General features: G+C 41.7%; 1 protein-coding gene across 7 annotated transcripts in view; it reads right to left on the reverse strand.

Annotated features, from left to right (window-relative positions):
• Positions 1–14,971, reverse strand: part of sipa1l3 (signal-induced proliferation-associated 1 like 3) — a 203,414-nt gene that overhangs the window by 123,545 nt on the left and 64,898 nt on the right. The window lies entirely within an intron of this gene.

Genomic DNA, 14,971 nt, shown 5'->3' on the forward strand with positions numbered 1-14,971 from the left:
ATCACAAGGTTGCACTCAACAGTTTCCATGTGTGCATCAAAACAGAAAATAGCTTTTAAATTTCTGTCGTCAGCAAACACTGGGCTTATTTACAGCCTCATTTTTCTAACATCATCTATAAGGAAAACTGTCAAGTCCACAGGCAGACCCCAAAAATTCCCATCAAAAGGCTGCTCCAGCAATCTACAGAAGTCACGGGAAACAAACTTCAGGTCATTGCAGCAAAATGTAAATTCGCTGAATTTTACTCGCAAACACAGTAGAAATTGTTGGAGTTCTTTTTTGAATGGTGCAGATATTTGCTGGGAGGAGCTTTGCTCCTTAAGGGCATGAACTGTAAAGAAACAATGGTTCACTTGTGCTCTGGAGAACATATTGGCCCATTTATACACACACTGAAGGCAGCTCTCACACGAGAAGGCTCCAATAAACCAACGACTGCATGGCAACACTGGCTAACCTCAATTTTAAAAAGGCAGCTACGATCACGCAACAAGAGGGACTCCTTCCCCTCCTTTGTCAAGCTCAAAGATATAGTTTTAATGAATTAACTCTTTCAAAATGCTTATCAGTTAATTATTCCCAAAACTGCAGACTTGAAACAATGCAGCCTTGAGAAGGAAATGAAAACTTTAATGCATCTTTTAAAAGATAAACCAGGGACAGGCTGATGTGGCACATTCCAACACCAGCGCCACAAACTGCTTGTCATCTCCAAAATTGGCGAGTTCCAGATGCCAGCCGCACTACTGAAGGGAGACATCATGCAGGGACCAGCTGCTGCCCCAGAGGGGTGGTAGAGTAATGAAGCTGTAAGTGGCAGTTGTTTCACATAGCTCACTCTCATCTTTTAGATGGAAGTTATTTTACCACTTTGTCATCAGACGCTGGCTGTCAATTTTTCAGGCTGCGGGCAAGGAGAGCTCCCAGCACAGTTGCACAAATTTCACAGCCCAGGGACCAATAAGAGTGTTTACACTCTTAACATGTGAAGGCTTGACCATGTCCCCTCACAATCAGAAACTTAAAAAAGGTGCATCATGCATTATCTCATGCAAGCGTAGTTGCTACAGCGCTGCCAGTGGCCACTTAATTCAACCCTGTAAAGTAAACGAGGTGAATCCACAATTTTTACCAGTCTCATTAGCAGGCAGTTGTAGACCACGGCAACAGGAAGGACATCAAGCCCATCTGATCAGCTGGGAATAAAGCATGCCATAGGGTCACCGTCAAGAAAGGGTCAAAAACAACTGGAGCCACAAGTTAACTTAAACACAAGGAATGCTTTTAAAGAGAGTCTCTGAATTTTCCTCTGCTGCTTCCCCTCTGGTCTTGATTGCACCTCATGCAAACCTCAGGTAGGCTGGCAGCTCTCAGGATTTGGCACCAACATGACAGATGTAGAATTACCCCTGGGCAAATTGTCCTCCAGATTCTGCCAACCTCCCTCCAAGGGAGATGTCCCTGCTCCTCACTTCAGTCTGTGCAACTGTGTGGCTGAGATCAAGAACTCCCTGTAAGAAGAATCACCTTCTACCCGGAACCACACAGCCAGCAGAGTAGAGCACCACTGCACCCACACAGATAATTAGAATTCACTCAAACATCTTTCATTTCACCTCATCCCGCTCTCCCACCCCTATCATTCTACCTTCGAAAATAAAAGGCACGAGATCAGGCAGCCAGTATGCAGGAGTCACTCAGCGAGACCGTATGAGGGAGTTAACAGAGATAAAATCATTAGCCTTGGGTGCTCCGGCAATTGGGTCATTTCCGCTGTGTATGATAACTCAGCTTCCCATCAGCCAGATTCAATAACTCTTACTCTCCAGTTCTCCTAATGAAGTCATCAATCTTTGCAATACAAAAAGACCCTTCATACCAGAGATTTAAAAAAGGACAGTAAATATATATATACGCCAAGCCTTTATGTTGTTCTGTAAACAGTTACATAGGCGGGAACAGGAATAAAGTTTCAAAGCTTCAATGAGTCTCACCGACTTGAACAGTTCAAATTTCAAGCCCGAGCTCCACGATAATGAGGTTCCCATATCTTGGCCTGTGATCAACTCATCTTTTAATATGCCTATAGGACTGCTGGCAAGGTCACCACCAAGTCAGCCAATACAAGTAGATGTTTAAATCAGAGGTGCCTGCTTGCAACTAAGTACTTACAAATACTTCAGGATGCTGCAAGCTTTTCTTCAGAAATACTCCATCACCTAGCCGTATTAAAATCTGTATGAATGAAGAGCAGCCCCAGGTCAACACAATGGATAGAGCATAGTGCTGGGGAACTATTACCTCACTCTTGCTTACTGCAGCTAGTTATTAACTATTGACTTTTTTTTTTAAAAGAAATAGCACAACAGTTGGGTGGTGTGTACACAGCAAGCTCCCACTAACAGCAATGAGGCAAAACGACCAGATTCGGTTTTTTTTTAAACTAATGTTTGGTTGAGGGATAAATATTGTTCTGGATAATGAAGGGTTCAACCTTCAAATGAAAGACCAAGACCAATGAATTTGAACTTGAAACACAATTGAATGCTTAATTAAGAGTTACCAGCTTCAAATTACAGAGAGCCCGAGAAACAAGTCCACTAATGAGACTTCTGGTGAGAACTTGGCTTCCGCTCAAATTGAACTAATGCAATATTTAATTATTCCAAGTTGACTATACCACCATCCCGGGTCCCAGCTGCTTACATTTTTCCACTGGAAGCCAAGTTCATCATCTGCAGTGGATAAAATAAATCTGGAGGTCTTCAGTCTCCTATAGTACCTCAACTCTGATTCCTGCAGTTATCAAGTCATAGAATTGTGACAGCACAGATGGAGGCAATATAATCTATCCTACTAAGACAACCTACACAAGCCAGTGCACTGTGGCCACTATGTTTATTTAGTGACAACAATGTTCTACACAAAAAAAGTTGTACTTAAAACTTAATGCACTTTATGAAGTCCTCAATTCTTCACCTCAAAATGCTCCCCCAATGTTGAAACACTTCTATACATAGTCCAATGTCACTACAAAAATTAATATTTGGTGTGTGTTTCCTACATAGTTCAAGTAGACATGTGGACATTACAAATGCTCATGAGTAACCTCGTGACAATTCCTCGACATCTCACAAGCCTCAGTACAGTCTCTACCTACTTCAGCTCCTGTATTTAATCACCCACCTCAACTCATTTAAAAAAGTATGATTAATGAAGCAAAACCTCAGCTGTAGAAGGAATTTTGGAGGGGAGATTGGAGGGTGGGGAGAAATGGGTAGGGATTGGTTGAAGCTGAAGATTTTAATGTGCGACTGAAGGGGGAAAGACAAAGGAATTTAGGAGAAGGCTTCCAGCGTGTGGGGGAAATAACACTGAACAAGCTGCAAAGAATGACAGAGTACATAAACCAGTGAACACTTAACAGACCGCAGTTAGATTGTGGCTAGAGTAGCAATAAATGACCATAGCTACCCTTTGAATCCCTGCAGAAAGGGATAAAAAAGGTCCAATAACATATCTCATCATCATCAGTTTCAGGTTGGTACAAGCTTGGATTTGTCTCACTTTCCTGATGGATATTCACTAATAGGTGAAAAATAGAAAAACAAATGCCTTTTAAAGAGCTACAATAACTTAAGATCAACATCAACATGTTTGACTTTGTTCTGTTGTTTTTGGAAGTAATCTTGATTTATTAGCATTGGCTGGTAATATCAAGACAACAGATCATTAAAGTTTGCCAAGCCCAGTCATGAGTGAGGTAAGGCTACAACTGACATTTTTAAAATATATCATTCATTCAAGGGATGTGGGCTTTGCTGGCTATTGCCCATCCCTAACTGTCCTCGAAAAGGTGGCAGTGAGCTGCTTTCTTGAACTGCTGCAGTCCATGTGGTGTAGATACGCCCACAGTGCTGTTAGGGAGGGAGTTCCAGAATTTTGACCAAGCAACAGTGAGGGAATGGTGATATATTTTCAAGTCAGGATGGTGAGTGACTTGGAGAGGAACTTGCAGATGGTAGTGTTCCCATCTTTCTGCTGCCCTTGTCTTTCCAGATGGAAGTAGTTGTGGGTTTGGAAGGTGCTGCCTAAGGAGCCTTGGTGAGTTTCTGCAGGGCATCTTCTAGATGGTGCACACACTGCTGCTAGTGTGTGGGTGGTGGAGGGAGTGAATGTTTGTGGATATGGTGCCAATCAAGCAGACTGCTTTGTCCTGGATGATGTCGAGCTTCATGAGTTTTGCGGGAGCTGCACTTATTCAGGCAAGCAGGGAGTATTCCATCACACTCCTGACTTGGGCCTTGTAGGCAGTGGACAGGCTTTGGGGAATCAGATGGTGAGTTACTCGCCAAGGATTCCTAGCCTCTGACCTCCTCTTGTAGCCACAGTATTTATATGGCTTGTCTAGTTCAGTTTCCGGTCAACAGTAACCCCAGGATGTTGATAGTGGGGAATTCAGCAATGGTCATGCCATTGAATGTCATGGGGAGATGGTTAGATTCTCTCTTGTTGAATATGGTCATGCCAGGCACTTGTGTAGCACTAATGTTGCTTGCTACTTGTCAGCCCAAACCTGGATGTTGTCCAGGTTTTGATGCATTTGGACATGGACTGCTTCAGTATTTGAGTCATCATGAATGGTGCTGAACATGATTGCGTAATCAGTGATCAGATCCTCTTCTGACCTTATGATGAAAGGTGGTCATTGATGAAGCAGCTGAAGATGGTTGGGCTGAGGATGCTACCCTGAGGAACTCCTGCAGTGATGTCCTGGAGCTGAGATGACTGACCTCCAACAACCACAACCATCTTCCTTTGTGCTAGGTATGACTCCAACCAGTGGAGAGAGACTTCCCCCTGATTCCCATCAACTCCAGTTTTGCTAGGGCTCCTTGATGCCACACTCGGTCAAACAGTCACTCTCACCTCACCTCAGGAGTTCATTTCTCAACTTATAACTTTGTCTTGACTTGAATTTAAATTTCTCATCCTAGTTTCCAAATCTCTCCTCATCTCTAAAAGTCACCAGCCCCACAACATTCCAAGATTATCGGCATTCCTCCAATTCTGGTCCCTCCAACATCCCTATTTTTCATTGCTCCACCACTAGCAGCTGTGACTTCAGCTCCCTCAACCTTAAGCTCTGAAATTCTCTCCTTAAACCTCTTTACACCTCTCCCTTCTCCTTTAAGGTGCTCCTTAAGATCTAGCTTTTCAACTGTACTTTGGTTCACCTCTGTTGTAGGGTGGCTAAGTTGCAGTATTAGTGATAGAATTGATCTGCAGACATTTCTTGGGTGGAAACATTAAGTTTATTTACAATATACTGAGCAGCAACTACACTTGTGCTTTTAACTCCAACTCTATCTCCACACTGACTGTTGAGGTAGCCCACCCTACTCTCCTATTGATTATTATAGATCATGTGTTCTTCCCTCAAGTATTATTCTTAAAAGTACATTACACACTAAGTAAAATCGTAATTACTACACCCTCCTAATATTTCCTTATGAGGCTCAGACTCAAGTGCTACAAATTATATCAGCATTCACTCCTTGAAGCACAAATATTCAACTTCGAATGAAGAGAAAAATCAAAATGTTAAACACAATTGTAGATATTTCATTTTAAATGGGATTTTAAAATTGAGTCAAAATCCTAATTGTTTTCTCCCATATGTCAACTGGACAAAAGAATGGTGGTTGTCTTGGTTCATTTTCAGGATATAACTTCAGGACAAGAGCAGCAACATCGTCACTTTGTTGGGGCAATGAGGAATGAGCAATGGGCCTCCTTCTTAGCCGCAGACATTTTTAAACAACTTGAGTGGCTTGCTTGGCCATTTTGGAGAGAGGAGTCAACAACCTTGGTACGGGATTGGAGCCACATACACCTCAGACCAGAAAAGGACAGGACTTGAGTGAACAATTTCAGATTCTCAAACTGCCATGTGGGTTTCAAACTCATGATCTCTGAATCATCAGTACAGGACTCTAGATTACTAATGCAGTAACATAATGAGCTCACTGACATGCCTACTGAATCATTAGGCAACTTCAACCATTCTCTATGCTGCTCTTTCTCTGGTTTTCTCTTCAATGCCTTATGAATAACGCCCCAGGATTTCAATTTTTTTTATTCCCCTACAATTTAAAAAGTAATTTGGATCCTTGATGTTATCAGTGAATTTTTTATAATCTCCTTGAAGCACTGACGCCTACGAAGCAGCTGAAGATAAACTAGTCAGCCACAAACATCTCACCCTTAGATACACACACCTAGTCCTTCAAATTTATTTTATCTTTCCTAACCTTTTTAAAGAGAACCAGGCTTATTTCTTTACTTTGTCTTGTGCCATCCTCAATCCAGGTGGGCAGAAAGCAGCAGCATGCAAGTAGGACCACCACCTATCTAGAGCTGGCCAACAGGAGATGTGCAAGTGGCGCACAGGTCAGTCTGCTGTTTAATTTTCACTTTCTCTGAATACGAAAGGGAGCTCGAGTGTTTTCTGTGACCAATCCCCTCCTGTACTGACAGAGTACACGTGCGCAAGGGGAAAAGTGAGAGAGAGAAACAAAGTTATCTGAAGTTATTTGGACCACAACTGTTTGAGGAACAGTGGAAAGAACAATAATTGTTCCAGACATTCACATTCTACTACTATGTTGCTGGTCTGTTTAACAGGTTAATAATAAACTCTTAAGATAAAAGCAAAATACTGTGGATGCTGGAAATCTGAAACAAAAACAGAAAAAATGCTGCTGGATCTGTTGAGTTTTTCCAGTATTTTCTGCTTTTGTTTTTAATAATAAACTCTGCCTCTTTAGTTCTGAAGGAGTCATAACAACTTGAAATGTAAACTCGGTTTCTTTCTCCACATCTGCTGCCTGACCTGAGTTTTTCCAGCATTTTGAGTTTTTATTTCAGGTGCTACGTACATTGGAAAAGTGGAGACTTGGTTTCTCCAACAACATATAACGCTGTTAGAACTCATCATACAAGATCCGTCTTTCAGATGAAACGTGAAACCCAGGACTCGTATGCCCTCTCGGACGAGTGCAAAAAATCCTATAGCGCTATTGTGAAGAAGAGCAGTGGAGTTCATCCCAGTGCTCTGGCCGTTGTTTATCCCTCATTCAAAAGCGCTTTAAAAGATATAGGTTATCTGGTCCTTATCGCACTACTGTTGATTACAACTGCACTGAGCAAATTGACACCCATGTTTCCTGCTTTGTAACAATGACAACACTTCAAAAGTACTTCATTGGCTATAAAGTGCTTTGGGACATCATGTGGTCATGAAAGCCACTATGTTAACGTATCTCTCTATGATTAATAAGAAAATCACATCAACGGCCGCATTGTTCTCCTCGCCCACCAGTCTTACAGACAAAAGCATTCCCATCACTTGCTGTAATATAGAACTGAGTCACCATAATGCTGGGAGCGGAGATAAATCCGTGAGAAGTTAAGAGAGATATAAAACCAAGACATTAAAAACAATTCTCTGGCAGAAGTGGAAAAATTAAAAAATAAATTGATAAAACATATTTGGTCTGCACCGTATCCTCTCTCGTCTGGGACCAGATCCCATCTAACTCAAACTGGCGGAATGAAAGATAGTTTAATGCTGTTTGAGCCCAGCTGCAAGGGGCAAGTTCACCAGAGAGCAGTCTAGGATTCAACACCAACTGGCCATCTCACTCAAGGCACTAGCTCATGTAGTTTGCCAGTTACATATTTGCATTTATGTCTTTCACTCTGGTTTAGGGGAAGGCTGTCAGATGCCCTGAAATGAGCTTCATTACTATATCCAACCACACTGCATGAGATTTTGCAGTGACCCCTGAACAGGAGACCTTTAAAAGCAAAGTTAAAATTTAATTAATCCTAAAAACAAAACTCAGCTATCATCATCTTATCCGTTTTTTCACTTTCATTCCAATGGCTAGTGTAGAAAACAACAATCTGGCTTCTTGGTAGATCAATACACCCCAGGTGCTTATAAATCAAGTGAGGGCATTTTCACTACAAATGCCCAATTTTCTCCTCATTAATGGAGAGGATTTCAAAAATCAAAATCTTTGTAAACTTAAAAATCAGGAGTCGCGTTTACCTGATGCAGGGACTCACTTAAATTTACAGTGGTGCTCTTGGAAGTGTGGAAGCTGTTGTACAAATTCAGTCACACTGGGGATTCCTCAACAGCGCTAAAAGGGAACAAGCATTATTCTAACTGGATTCTAAAGCTTCTATCCTCCCAATCGTTATAAAGGGCATGTAAAATCACAACACTTGACAATAGATTTGAGCTAAGCATTTCCAAAATTGCCACAATTCCACAAATTGCCACAAAGCAGAGCAGCGCTTCTCTTGGGCTGAAGAACAAAACGGGGAAACAAAAGAATTGCTCCTGCACATCCCATTATCAGGCCAATTAATCCATTACTGGGAGTTTCCAGCCTTCTTGCTTTTTATTTACAAATGAGATTTAGACTGCCAATTTACCCTGTAGACAACAATCCAACACTGAATGCAGCATTAAAATAAAAAGAATGCATATTTATTACTGCAGCTTCATGGAAAATCATTAGCCCTTCAACATTAATTAGACCCCAAATATCAATCCTGCTCACTTCAGACAAAATAAATTAAAAAAGGGGTTAGAGGCATGCTCACACACCTGACTTAGAATAAATACCAAAGCTGTTTATTTTATATATGGTCTCCAACTGATTTCATGGATTTAAAAAAAAAGGACATGCACCAAAGGAGTGCACTACAGAGCATAGAATTCTGGCTCACAGCTTGATGCATTTTCTCAAACTGAGATAAGTTGGGAATGGGAGCATTACACAGGGGGATGAAATAATGAGACAAATGGAAGGGGAGAGGGTCCTTCTGTAGCTAGATGAAATAATACATCAATGTATTAATAACAATACATGAAACATCATCAGTAATGATGTTACCTCGTGTTGTCTTATACATGTCCCTCTAGCAAGCAATTCAGGGTTGCCGTTACAGAGATCCCAGGCAGTTTATGCCTATATTAGCTGGTGCACAAAAAAGTAGATGGAAGAAAGGCAGAGGCAGGCAGCAGTGCATCTAAAAGCAAGATCCATATTCTCCATCTCTCTTTCCCCCAGCCCTCTACCAAATTACAAAGAAAAATCATTTAAATAATGAATGCATATATAGATGTAACCCATGCAAGATAATCCCACTGACCTGTCTCCTCAAGGGCATTCGTGACCCCATCACTGTTGCAGCTTTTGGAATCGATCTAGCTTTTGTGAAACTAGGGACAATAGTATTGAAGTCCGGCTGTAGAGGTTGGTTGTTTTGGAGGTGATCAGGAGAAGAGGAGGTGGAGAGTAGGAAATTAGTGCGGCAGCACAGGGAAAAAAAATCAAAGTCACTGAATACTTTCTCAAACCTTCTTAATGGCAGAACGAGACACTTTAAAGGTAGAGAATATGGTTCCCTTCTCTCAACAGACTTGTCAAGCATCAGCACAATGGATCTTGCAACTATCAAGCACCATCACTCTAAGTCCTGTAGTAATCCCCCTTTGGGCATATCAAGTACCAAGCGGCTGAACAAATCAATACTTTCACAATCATTACCAAATGGAACGCAGAACAAAGACAGGGTCGGAGACTTTGATGCAGAAGTCTCTTCAAAATGCACCTGAGGGATTTTTGGCATATTGATGTGTCAAAATTTTAACATCCACTTCTGTGGTGCTATTTTTTTTAAAGCAACAGTGAACAACACTGCACCCTGATTTACCATCCAGGGGCACGAGGCCCACATGGTCTTTCTCTTCAACCCAAATAGTTAAAGGAGTCACTGAGTCTGGGGAAGTAATTCTTCTACTGCCAATTTTTTTTTAAAAATCAGTTCACCTGCTCCTCGTCCTCCCTGCCACCACCCACCCTGCTCAGCTGCTGTTTGCACTGGACATGCTCTGGAATGTACAACGATGTCCCCTGCAACAGATGTCACTTGCATGCCATGAAAGGGAAAGAGATGACTGTACACAGGGGTTTTTATAGTGGCAATAGGATCAACTTCAACAACACTGTTACTCCTATAAAAAGGATAATTACCTTGAAGTGTAGTCTTTAGATTTCCCTATCCCTGAAAATTATTTTTTAAAAAACCACTGCAGTGGTTTTGAAATAACCCCTTTTTGTGTGTGTAAAACCTTATTTGTGTTTAGGGGACATAATTAACATGACAATAAAATCTTGGGGTGAAAACCTTGCTAATTCTTTGAATGATGCAGGGTAACGTTAATACTTAAGAGCTGCAAGACTGGTTGAAACTAATTCTTGATGGTTTGCGACCAAAGGGGAAAATTTTAAGCTACAACTTTTTGATCACTTTTAGAGGAATAGTGTTCCAGATGCTTGGTAGTGCCATCACTAACATTTGAAATCTACCATAAAACTCAATGTTGAAGGCTTTAAAATGGTCCTTTAGAGTCCCGGTTCTGCCATTTGGCTGTTTTCACAACGGTAACTGAGCACAATGTGCGCTCGTCCACATGAGGCTTCGCCCTGGTTTATGTTCAGCCATTAATTTCCAATACTCTGTCCCAAAACCCTAGCAAAGTATTACTAGTAGCGCCCTGACTAATGCATACTTTCAGTAACTGCCTCAGTGCATTTTCACAAATGCCTCAAGGTTCTTCAAATATCTTCAAGTTACATATTACAAATCTAGTTTTTGGACCCACAAGTGGACTTAAAGTCATAGTTAAACATGAAAAAAGAAACAACACGGACATTTTACATCCTGATAAAGACGACAAAGAAAGAACTTGCAATGAAGAGGCAAGTACTTTTGGAATCAAAAAGATTAATGCCAAAATAGTATCTGGGGGAAACATCCATCTAAAAGCAACACAACACTAAAATGGAAGCCTATTTTCAATAAGTCCTTTCAGAGCAGATCCTAAATAGCATGCTGAATAACAGGAACAGTGACACACCTTGTGCGCACAAGTTAGCGAAGTCACCACAATCTGCAAAGCAAAACTGACAAAAACAACTGACAAGCTACGAGTCAATGGCCTTCTTTTTGGCTCTATAAGAGACATGCCTCCGAGTTGACACAAAAAAGGCTCCTCCCTTATTCTAATCCAGATCACTTCACAGCAAGGGAATATTATGGAATACCAGCACACTGCCAGTTATAATGTTGCTGGCTGGCAGAAAAGAGTTTGTGAAAAAATGCACTCTGCAGTTTACAGGAGGAATTTAAGTACCATCATTCGCAATACTGACAAGTTTGTTCTCCACAGAAATAAAATGCTGCTCATAAGAGTTTTAATTATTTGCCAGGGTTGGATTGATGGACGAGGGAATAAAGAAGTTGGCCTCATTACAGTACTACAAAGAGGCAGGCATAATATTAGAGTCAACTACTTTAAGTAAAGGAATGGCTTCAATACATGAAGAATTGATATAATTAGAAAAATAAATTGGCTTTTATATTCACAGAATCAGTGGAAAGTCTAAAATCAGTTAGTTATTCAGAATGAACAGTGTGTGTACCCTCAAACAAAATATGGTGTGTGCACATGGAAGCAGACTCATTAACATTGGAAAGTTAGGCTGCTTAAATGAGCACTGATCACAGTCACAAGATAGGTTTATCAAGTGTGCTTGATACTGACAGACCAGCAAAGCTGAAAAGCAATACACTGGCTGAACTGTAATATCAAATGTTAAAATGTTTTTCTAGGCTATTTTTTTTCATAACCTTTTCTAAATATAGCCTTTGCAATTATTAAACAGATGTCTGTGTTATTAGACGTTCAACACCTGCAAAGAGTTTCTGTCAACCTGGCGCCAGGGTCTGTCTGGAAGCTTCATTTTAAAATGTGAACCTATCCAAACATATGTCAATAGCATCTGCCTTTGAGGATAATTTTTCTGCTAATTCTTATAAACGCAATAAAACAAACCATGATTTTAATCCAACCTTCCTCACGTGCATGGGATGGGAGTTGTACCAGTTACCTGCTCCTTACCACTTTTACAAAGCAGAATTCAGACATATGAGGGGCTGCCCACCCCAGGCAGCCAGGGAGCAACTTAACATGTTGAAGTCACAGCCCTCAACAATTGACATGCAACACAATTTTAACTCCAGAAATCAGGAAGGGACAACAAAGCCATCTGCAAAGTATGGAAGACAGCAAAGTGGTCATAAGAGGGCAAAGTAAATAATTTTTCCCCCCAAACATTTAAGATGATTCCTTGTGGACTGGGAGCAGCATGCCCCATAAGGAATCCTTAGCTCTCCAGCACAAGCCCTTCCTCTTTTCCTCCCAGTATTATAGAGTCATAGAGGTTACAGCACAGAAAAAAGCCCTTCGGCCTATCAAGTCTGCGCTGGCCAAACAAGTGCCTAACTATTCTAATCCCATTTTCCAGCACTAGACCCATAGCCTTGCATGACATGGCATCGCAAGTGCACATTCAAATACTTAAATGTTATGAGGGTTTCTAGCTCTACCACCCTTTCAGGCAGTGAGTTCCACGTTCCTATCACCCTCTGGGTGAAAAGATTCTTCCTCACATCCCCTCAACCTCCTGCCCCATACCTTACATCTATGCCCCCTGGTTATTGATCCCTCCACCAAGGGGAAAAGTTCCTTCCTCTCTACCCTATCTATGCCCCTCATAATTTTATACACCTCAATCATGTCACCCCTCAATCTCCTCTGCTCCAAGGAAAATAACATCAGTCTATCCAATCTCTCCTCATAACTAAAACTTTCCAGCCCAGACAACATCCTAGTAAATTTCCTGTGCGCTGTCTCTTGTGCAATCACATCCTTCCTATAATGCGGATTCCAGAACTGCACTCAATACTCTAGCTGTGACCTAACCAGCGTTTTATACAATTCCAGCATAACCTCCCTGCTCCTATATTCTATACCTGGCTAACAAAGGCAAGTATCCCTTATGCCTTCTTAACCACCTTATCTACCTATCCCGCTACCTTAAGGGACCAGTGGACATGCACACCAAGGTCCCTCTGATCTTTGGTACTTCCTAGGGCCCTACCTTTCATCGTGTATTCCCATTGTCCTGTCCAAGTGCATCACCTCACACTTATCCGGATTAAATTTCATTTGCTACTGATCAGCCCATCCGACCAGCCCTCCTGTGATCTAAGGTTATCCTCCTCACTATTTACCACCCCACCAATTTTCGTGTCATCCGCGAACTTACTGATCAACTCTCCTACATTCAAGTCTAAATCGTTTATATATACCACAAACAGCAAGGGACCCAACACCAATCCCTGTAGAATCCCAATGGACACAGGCATCCAGTCACAAAAACACCCCTCGACCATCACCCTCTGCTTCCTCCACTCAGCCAATTCTACATCCAATTTGCCAAATTGCCTTGGATTCCATAGGCTCTTACCTTCGTTATCAGTCTCCCATGCGGGGCATTATGAAGAGCCTTGCTGAAGTCCAAGTTGACCACGTCAAATGCATTGCCCTCATCTACACACCTGGTCACCTCTTTGAAAAATTCAATCAAACTGGTCAGACATGACCTCCCCTTAAAACCATGCTGACTGTCCTTGATTAATCCCTGCCTCTCCAACTGTAGATTAATTCTGTCCCTCAGAATTGCTTCCAATAGTTTCCCCACCACGGAGGTTCGGCTGACTGGCCTGTAGTTCCCTTGTTTATCCCTTCCTCTCTTCTTGAATAACGGTACCACATTGGCTGTCCTCCAGTCCTCTGGCACCTTTCCTGTGGCCAGAGAGGTATTGAAAATTATTGCCAGTGCCCCTGCTATCTCCTCCCCTTGCCTCACTCAACAGCCTGGGATACATTGTTGCACATTGTGTGCCCCTACCCTGCCACCCACCCCCAATACTAACTTTTACACCTGGGATCGTTCCTTTGCTGCCATTGGTCCAGCTCCATGCTCTGCTGCTACCCACTAGAGTTGATGTCACTAGCACCAGCTTTGGTGGGAGATAGTTCAGCACTATTGATACAAGGGGCAGGAGTTAAAATGGTTCCAGGTCACTATGTGCAGGGGTTTCACACTTGCTGTGAATGTGCCCAGAGATAAAATCGGAGTGATAGCATATATGAAATAATTTTAAAAACATAGATGCTGGGAGTCAAACAAAACAAGCAAATGCTGGGAACATTCAGCAGCAATGCTCCCTCCAAATTTTCTTTGTACTGCGTGAGCTACAAACTTCTCTGAGCACTGAGTTTTTGTCCATGGGAAGCTTACATTTTAAAAATCAGAACTTTCACTATGTTGAGAGCGGTCTGTTTATTTCAACGTGCGTTACATTCCAGGCTACTGTGCATCACGGCATGGGATCACTTTCAAGGGCACATTCAGCAGGTCAGGCAGTGTCAGTAGAGAAAACAAACTAAAATAATCTTTTGGGTGCAGATGCTTTGTTTTCTTGTAGGGTCCACAGTCAAAATGCTAAAAGCATGAAGATGAAGTTAAAATCATTTTTTGATGCATGTGTGTTCACTAATGCAAATTATGTTACCTTTGTGGAATAAGACATTTTAACAATGCTCACACTGGATGCCCAAGTTCTCCAAGGTCAGGTTTAGCACAGTTCAATGCAGAGTAAAATTCCCTCAATTCTAGGCCAACAACCTTACCTTATTCCAGCTTCAACGGCATCACCAAAGCTATTTTCCCCCATTCCTACACAAGGTACCTTGCAATCTCTCAGATCAGTAACTATATAAATTTGCAGCCAGCAGCACATATTGTGACCAGGAGGGAGCTCTGTATATGCATTCACAGATGATCTCTCCCAGTCCTGATTTTCACAAAACATTTAATTAAGCTCTGCTTCAGTTTATAAAGTGGTTAATGGAATCCCTTAGCACATTAAACATGGTGTGACATCTACTGAGGATATATCACACGCAGTG

This window comes from Carcharodon carcharias, chromosome 34 (assembly GCF_017639515.1).
Source record: "Carcharodon carcharias isolate sCarCar2 chromosome 34, sCarCar2.pri, whole genome shotgun sequence".
NCBI lineage: Eukaryota > Metazoa > Chordata > Chondrichthyes > Lamniformes > Lamnidae > Carcharodon > Carcharodon carcharias.